Raw genomic sequence first — 9,393 nt, forward strand, 5'->3', positions numbered from 1 at the left:
ATTTAAGAAAGGGAAGAAAAAAAACTCTGCGTGAGACGACAGTTAGAGGAGTGAGACTATGTGAGAGAAACAACTCTGCAGACTCCAAGGTCAGTGAAGAAGGAGGGGGGGAGGAGGTGCCCGAAATGTCGGAGCAGAGACTCTTCCCTTGTAAGTTGTGATGAAGACCATGGTGAGGCAGGTTGTCCCCCTGCAGTCCATGGAGGTCCATGGTGGAGCAGATATCCACCTGTAGCCCAAGGAAGGGACCCCATGCCGGAGCAGGCGGATGCCTGAAGGAAGCTGTGACCCCGTGGGAAGCCCCACGCTGGAGCAGGCTCCTGCCAGGACCTGTGGAGAGAGGAGCCCACGCCGGAGCAGCTTTGCTGGCAGGGCTTGTGACCCCGTGGGGAACCCATGCTGGAGCAGCCTGTTCCTGAAGGACTGCACCCCGTGGAAGGGACCCATGCTGGGACAGTTCGTGAAGAGCTGCAGCCCATGGGAAGGACTCACGTTGGAGAAGTTTGTGGAGAACTGTCTCCCATGAGAGGAACCTTCATGCTGGAACAGGGGCAGAGTCTGAGGAGTCCTCCCCCTGAGGGACAAGGAGTGGCAGAGACAACGTGTGATGAACGGACCATAACCCCCATTCCCCATCCCCCTGCGCTGCTCGGGGGGAGGAGGGAGAGAAATGGTAGTGAAGCTGAGCCCAGGAAGAAGGATGGGGTGGGGGGAAGGTGTTTTAAGATCTGGATTTATTTCTCACTATCCTACTCTGATTTGATTGGTGATGAATTAAACTCCCTTTTCTCCCCAAGTTCAGTCTGTTTTGTCCGTGACAGTAATTGGTGAGTGATCTCTCCCTGTCCTTGTCTCGACCCTCGAGCCTTTCATCATATTTCCTCTCCCCTGTCCAGTTGAGGAGGGGGAGTGACAGAGTGGTTTTGGTGGGCACCTGGCATTTGTCCAGGCCAAACCAAAACAATGCATATTCTTTATATTTCCAAGAAATGCTTAGCATATTCATGACTTTTCCAAGAACTAATTAGCATAAGTTAATGTCTTTCACACATGTCTGTTAGTGTCCTCGGGTGGTCTTTGGGGGTCCTAAGATGAAGGCTTGTACTCTTCATCACAGTGTCCGCTGGTTGACCTTTGTTTCTGCGCAAACTCAGTTCTAAGATCACGTACATCATGTCCTTCAGGTTGTTTGGCTCTGGTCTTGTTGCCCTCTTGGTGCCTCTTTATCTCTGTAGCTTGGTGCATCTGCCCTCCCAAGGCTGAGCTGTCTGGGGTAGAATTATTTAGGAGCCTCTCTATCTTAGAGCTTTCCTGTCTTCTCAAAACAGCAAGAATCTACTTCAGTTTAATTACAATCACTCTGGTAAGTGGAAATTTTCCATTTACGGGTATCACTCTCACAATTACTATCCTTATCTTGAATACCTCATGTCCCATGTTGGGCGCCAAAAAGGACTGTGGGAGGTTGACCTTGGCCGGACGCCAGGTGCCCACCAAGCTACTCTATCACTGCCCCTCCTCAGCTGGACAGTGGAGAAAAAATACGATGAAAGGCTCATGGGTCAAGATAAGGACAGGGAGAGGTCACTCACCAGTTACCATCACAGGCAAAACAGACTGGATTTGTGTAAAATGAATTTAATTTATTACCAATCAAATCACAGAATCACAGAATGATAGGGCTTGGAAGGGACCTCTGTGGGTCATCTAGTGCAACTCCCCTGCCGAAGCAGGGTCACCTACAGCAGGCTGCACAGGACCTTGTCCAGGTGGGTCTTGAATATCTCCAGAGAAGGAGACTCCACAACCTCCCTGGGCAGCCTGTTCCAGTGCTCCGTCACCCTCAGAGGGAAGGAGTTCTTCCTCATGTTCAGGTGGAACTTCCCATGCTTCACTTTGTGCCCGTTGCCCCTTGTCCTGTCGCTGGGCACCACTGAAAAGAGTCTGGCCCCATCCTCCTGACACCCACCCTTAAGATATTTATGAGCATTTGTAAGGTCCCCTCTCAGCCTTCTCCAGGCTAAACAAGCCTAGTTCCCTCAGCCTCTCCTCGTAGGAGAGATGCTCCAGTCCCCTCACCATCCTTGTAGCCCTCCTCTGGACTGTCTCCAGTAGTTCCTCGTCTTTCTTGAACTGGGGAGCCCAGAACTGGACACAGTACTCCAGATGGGGCCTCACTAGGGCAGAGTAGAGGGGGAGGAGGACCTCCCTCGACCTGCTGGCCACACTCTTCTTAACGCACCCCAGGATCCCATTGGTCTTCTTGGCAACAAGGGCACATGGCTGGCTCATGGTCAACTTGTCGTCCACCAGGACACCCAGGTCCCTCTCCGCACAGCTGCTCTCCAGCAGGTCCGCCCCTAGCCTCTACTAGTGCATGGGGTTGTTCCTCCCCAGGTGCAGGACCCTGCACTTGCCCTTGTTGAACTTCATGAGGTTCCTCTCTGCCCAACCCTCCAGTCTCTCCACGTCTCCCTGGATGGCAGCACAGCCTTCCGGTGTATCAGCCACTCCTCCCAGTTTTATCTCATCAGCAAACTTACTGAGGGTACTCTCTGTCCCTTCATCCAGGTCACTGATGAAGAAGTTGAACAAGACTGGGCCCAGTACTGACCCCTGGGGAACATCACTAGTTACAGGCCTCCAACGAGACTCAGCGCCACTGATGACAGCCCTCTGAGTTCTGCCATTCAGCCAGTTCTCAATCCACCTCACTGTCCACTCATCTAGCCCACACTTCCTAAGTTTCCCTAGGAGGATGTTATGGGAGACAGTGTCCAAAGCCTTGGTGAAGTTGTCACCGAAAATCCGGGAATAAAACCTCGTAACACCAATGTAGTGTTAAAAGGCAAGCATTCTTTATTGCAGCGCTGGATGCACGGGGGATAGTTCCACCAAACGTGCATACCTCATACCTTTTCCATGCAGTTTATAGAAATCAAAAATATACATATCCATTTTATCCCAACATATTCATTATTATTCTCTTTGGTGATTGGTGCAAATTTGCTCGCTTCACATGTAAATTATTGTGCAGACTCAGACATGCAGTTATTTGGGTTATGTTCTGTAAATTAGCGAACTCTTTTATCAGCCCAACCATCAAATTTTCTTCTGATAAAAGCATGTCTTCCAATCCCAAGAGCGGTGGGTGAATCAATTCCATGGGGAATTTTGACAACAAATCTGAGTAGCGAAACATCCAACAATGACAGTACTTATTGTGAGCAAGTTCCCGTTGTTGGATGGCAGGAACAGATAAATTATGTTAAAAAGCAATGGAAAACCCGTGGGAATAGAGCAATTTGTGAAAAGCTATTAAATCATGTTTTCATCAGAATAGGTAGGTTTCATAATGTAGGTTGGTGCACTTATGATGAGCCGGTTAAGAAGAATGTTAGTCGAATGATCATGGAATGGGAATATAGGAAGTCTGACCAAACTAAACAAGAGATGGCTTTGTGGGATTCAGTATGGTCAATGGCCATCTTATCTCAATTTCAGTACACGGCCAATGCTTCCTGGTGTTTTACTTGGGATGGAATGAATTTTGCAGCTTTCCCATTGGTCAATGACAAAGGAAGTACGTCCCGGGAAAAGGAAATTATCATACCTTGGTGGAACTGTAAAAGGACATCTAATTGTAGTACAGTTAGTAAAGCAGTTGAAAGTGTTCCACCTCTGGCAGCTGCATTGAAATATGGATGCTGATGTAGAGGACTTAAAAACGATTTACAATTGACTGATACATATAAGCCCAAGAGAGGAACAATATTTAGTTGTAGAAGATATACAATTCAGAGTCCAGGACATTTAGTTTGGGCAATGAGTGATGGAACCTGGTCCACTCATCTACCGGTAGATGGGAAGGTAAAACAAATAACTTTGGGGATGCCGACACTATGTCCAATTTGGAAAAAGACTCCCTTTAAAAGGAATTCTGAAAATTTAAAATTGATACGGACAAAAAGATCACAAATTGATGATAATGAAGAATGGAATGAACCTTCAACAGGAGTAACAATTGGATGGGCCTTGGAATCTATATTGACTCCCTTATCAACCTATAGGAATAAGGCCTGGTTATATAAACTAACTGGTCAAGTAGAAAAACTGGCAAATGTAACAAGGAAAGGATTCAAACAACTAAACTTGCAGTTACAAGCAACCTCAAGAATGACCTCGCAAAACAGAATGGCTTTAGATATGCTCTTATTAAAGGAACATGGAGTCTGTGGGTACCTGAAGGATAGTATAGATCATTGCTGTATACATATTCCAAACGTTACTCAGGATGTTGAACATGACTTAGATTTATTAGGACAAATACAAAAGGGCACCCAAGAAATTCAACAAGACATGCAAGAAAATTGGCTTGACAAAATTTTCAATGGATCAGGGTGGAATCTGAGTTCCTGGGTAAAGTCCTTAATTAGTACTGGGCTGCTTTTATTAATAGTATTCTTGGTGATATTACTCATTTACTATTGCTTAAAAAAGGAACTCACTAACAAAACAGCCTTCAATCAGATGACCATTCAAGCAGTAGCTAAAAGACAAGATTTAAGTGATTCAGTCACAACGCTCCCACCATCATATAGTGAATAGTGGATAATTGAATTGTTGTAGATTCTAATCATTATCAGCAATAGAGCATTGAATTAGTATGTAATTGAATATAATTGATTTAAGATGGAAGTATTTAAAAGGCGATTATTTCAAAACTTCCAAAGGGGGGAAACGTAACCAGAGTGATAGAGTCTGCTAACCAAAGCAATGAACAACACAAAGGGGGTGGGGGACTGACACCAATTATTGTATTTTTTTAATCTGTATTCTAGTCTCTAGGTAACCATTAATGCTAACAAAATAGTAGACAATGTGTTTCTGTCGAAAGAGAATGATGAAGCATGGTTTCATGTAGCAAACTGAGAAAACTAGCTAGGACTGCCAAGATTAAGAGCCGAATAGGTAAAAGGTAATTCCGGCAGGGGGAGATCGTGACCACCGACCCATTGACCACCTACCCAAGTAATACCACCGACTCAAAAGAGAACAGTGGAAGAGGATGACTGAATTGCATTTTATTTTGTATATTAGTAGTAGTATTAGTATATTAGCACATTAGTATTATTTTGTTAATTCTATTAAACTTGTTTTTATCTCAACCCACAAGTTTTCCCTTTTGTCCATTTCTCCTTCTAGAAATGAGTCAGTTGTCTCCATCCCCCCCCTTGTCCTCTTCTTGTTTAACTGGCTCAACTCGTTTAGCCACATCCTGTGTCTGTGGTGTTATCTCCAGGCTGCATAGATAAGGAAGCTGTTTCCAAAGGAGTGCTGCCCCACCTTAGCAGAGCCCCCTCCTTCAGTTAACAACTGCATTGATATCGTAACAGCTGTATTGTTTTGGACCAGATGTTTGAGACATCTGCTGCCTGGACTCTCACAACACTTCTTGTAAAAAAGACTTAGAAGTCCCTTCAAGTGGATCAGAAGTAAGATCAGGCTTTCTACTCTGTCTGGGGAACTGCCCACTGGAAACTGGAGTGACATGTTTCCAAGAAGAATCCCCGTTTGGGACTGTTTTTCCTTGCAACTCCGCCCACTCATGCCTCTAGGGTTGAGATCGGTTTTCCACCCCACTTCCTCATGTCCTCTCTGTGGTCACGCAGGTAAAACCACAGGGTGCCTCATGGTGTGTACCCTTTATATCCTCTCTCCTGAGCAGAGGAATGCTTACTCTTAATAGCTGAGATACTGGTCCATACAGGTGGGGAGTAGGACATATTGTCGAGTTGCTGGAACTCCTGGGACAGTTTTTCCACGACCGAGACAAGGGAGGAAGAGAGACTGTCTTCATATTGCCGGAGACGGCCGGCCACTTCATCCGCCGTTGGTGCCTCTCTGCCTTTCCAGTCCATTACTGCCAACGAGCAGGTATACGACGATGGTGCGCACTGTACAAACTCCCGCCACATGGGTCATGTGCATTGGACTTCATCTGGATCTGTGGGGAACTGCGCTTTGTCTGGGTCATAGTAAAGCAGCTCCCACATGGCTAATTCCCTCAGGTACTGGATACCTCTCTCCATGGTGGTCCACTTGCCTGGATGACATACAACATCTTCACTGAAGGGGTACCTTTCCCTCACGCCTGACAGAAGTCGCCTCCAGAGGCTGAGGGCTTGTGCCGTTTTTCCAATTGCCTTGTCAATGCCCCCTTCCCTGTCCAAGGATCCCAGCTGCTTGGCTTCCTTGCCCTCTAATTCCAAGCTACTGGCCCAGTTATCCCAGCATTGGAGCAGCCGGGTGACAATGTGCTCGCCTGGGTGGCGGCTGAAATCTTTCCACAGCTCACTCAGGGACAGGGATCGGGTGGTTATCTCTGGTTCTGCCTCTTCCTCCTGCTCTTTGGATGGCCCTGGTTCATCGTCATCCCTTACTAGGCAAACTCATTTCTTTTGTGCATTTCTTCTTCTGTATAGGGGCGACTGATACTGGCATGGTTTGGTTTTCTGGTTTAGCCACAGTGCCTGTCGCCGGGGCTTGAGTAGCCGCAGTGCCCATCGCGGGGATAGAGTAGCAGCAGTGCCTGTTGGCTTATTTTCCCTCTCTTTCCCTTGAGAGTACTGAATAGTGTTGAACAGGGCTCGGTAGGCACGGGCCAGGCCCCAGCACATTGTGGTGATTTGTGTCTCTCTGGAATTGCCAGGGTGGCAGCATACTTCTTCCTAATATTTTACTAGTTTGTCAGGATTCTGCACTTGTTCAGGGATGAGGTTCAAAAACACTGGAGGTGCCCACTGTCCTAGATATTTCCCCATACTATCCCACACACCTCGCCACTCATAACTATCCAGCCTCGGGGCAGATCTCTGGGTGATATTTTCGAATAGTTCTTTAACCCTAAACAAGACCTGAAACACATTCAGGGTACATGGCAACAGGAGCATGCTGGTTTGAACATCCCAGCTCTGCAGCCCTAGCTCTGGAGCCCCCAGCACAAGAAGGACATGGAGCTGTTGGAGCGGGTTCAGAGGAGGGCCACAAAGATGATCATAGGGCTGGAGCACCTCTCCTGTGAGGAAAGGCTGAGAGAGTTGGGGCTGTTCAGCCTGGAGAAGAGGGCTGCGGGGAGACCTTATTGCGGCCTTTCAGTACCTGAAGGGGGCCTATAGGAAAGATGGGGAAAATATTTTCAGTATGGCTTGTTGCGATAGGACAAGGAGTAATGGCTTTAAACTAAGGGAGGGTAGATTTAGACTAGATATAAGGAAGAAATTTTTTACTCTGAGGGTGGTGAAACACTGGAACAGATTGCCCAGAGAGGTAGTGGAGGCCCCATCCTTGGAAACATTCCATGGCTATGCTCTTGCTGATACTGTTCGTCGCCTTTACTGTTAGAGCACACTGCTGCCTCATGTTCAACTCATCCACCAGTACCCCCCAGGTCCTTTTCTGCAAAGCTGCTTTCTAGCCATTCGGCCCCTATCTATACTGCTACATACTGTTTCAACCTGGGGAGTTAAGACTTAATTTGATTTCTTTCTGCTCTCCTGGAGTTCATCTTACTCTATGTGTGTAGTGGTCCTGACCGGAAGACCATTGTACATTGAGGAGTTAGTGATCCACATAATAGTTAATCTCGAGTAGGCCCAGGTCTGTGCTATGCTGCGTTATACTGCACATACAGCTTGGCCTTCAGGTCTGTGTTGGGTTGCACAAATCCCTTGGCCGCAGGATAAACTCAGCCAGCTCATTGGAACAGAGGAACCTGCAGGCAGCTCCCACTTGGTACTGGAGATTACACCACCCGCGTGCCCTTGCCTTTATCTAACAGCGCAGCGAGAAGTTCTCATGAAAACGTCTTTTTGTTCGACAGTAGAAACGATAAACAGAGTTGTTTTCTTGAAAGAAAATCCTGTAATAGCTTGAATGACCAAAATGGGGTAACCTTTCCACGGACAGGGTCTGCACAGCATGCTGCGCATGGATCAGAGGCCCATTCAATGCTATACCACCTAGGGTTCTGTCACAAAAATTCGCAACTGGCCCGTACTGACTGAGGAGAGAGGCTAGGATGCAAAGTATAGAATTACAAGGGTAAATATTTATTCATGTTCATGAAGTGTCCCAACCGAATTGGGGCACCCCGAATGTGGTTTTACACAGGGTTCTTATACCCTTCAAACATTCTGGTATGACACAATTTTATTAATCACTAACACCCACACTACTGATTACCAGCCATAGTAAAATTTTACAAAGCAACTATATTTCTGCAGCATTCTTGCTGTTTGTCTATTGATTCAGATGTCTCTGGAGTCTTGCCATATTTACTTATCTATGATGCCAGACGATGCTGGGAGGGTTTCAAAGACGTGTTAGAGGGGCTAGGATGCTGGCGTTACCTTGGTTGTCCAGGAGTATCCTTCATCCTTCGTGGACAGCTCTAAGCTTCCAAGAAGCAAAGTCCTTTCTCCAGGGCCGGGCTGTCCTTTAGTCTGTTTTACTTAAGCATGAACAATACCAGAGTCTCCAGTAAAATGCCACTACCTCATTACATTGCAGTTTATAATGTGAGCTAATATATATTAACAATATTAATACACTTTCATACTGTAAAGACTGATTGATATAATAGGGAAGGGAATTTTCATAACAGTTCCCAGCATCCAAAGGGATGTAAGATTGCCTATAATATTCTCTCCTTATAGCGCTAGCTCTTATAAATAGCATTTTAAACAATACCTTACAGAGTCTGAGTGCCTTTCTTACTGGGATCATAATGGACCAGCACCACCTGGTGCAAAACAATTTGTAGTCATTAGATGTTCATTCATGGTTTAATAATATTGATTCCTGTTTGAGAGTTAAGGTGAGGGGTACACTATGTCAAGTTAAGGCAAGCTACAGAAATGTTATAAATAGCCCCAAGTCAAGTTTCAGTAAGTACCCTGATTTTAGAGAGATTGAATACTTCTACTGAACATTTTGCAGCCCCTCTGTCTGTAACTGTCAGATGACCCATACAAATAACAGTAACAATTCAAAGAAAAAAACTTTAATACTTATGAGCAATTTTTACAAACTCATTCACTGTAACTGCAGAACCAGTTGGACAAAACCCTTTAATATTTGGTAAAAATATGTCTTTAGAGGAAATCTCTATCCGTAATGCAAGAGCAAAGGCTCTTTTGTAAGTCTGATGTACATTTGCAGATGACACATTGATAATTGTGTCTAGCATGGATTTAGTTTCAGTACAAACTAGTACACACTGCAGTTTAAAAAGTTTGAAGGATAAAGGTACATTCATTCATACTTATGGCTGTATGGCTTCATTTGGCTTGTAACACAATCTTCGTGCTAGCATATACATGGGGGTTAAGA

This window comes from Opisthocomus hoazin, chromosome W (assembly GCF_030867145.1).
Source record: "Opisthocomus hoazin isolate bOpiHoa1 chromosome W, bOpiHoa1.hap1, whole genome shotgun sequence".
Lineage (NCBI taxonomy): Eukaryota > Metazoa > Chordata > Aves > Opisthocomiformes > Opisthocomidae > Opisthocomus > Opisthocomus hoazin.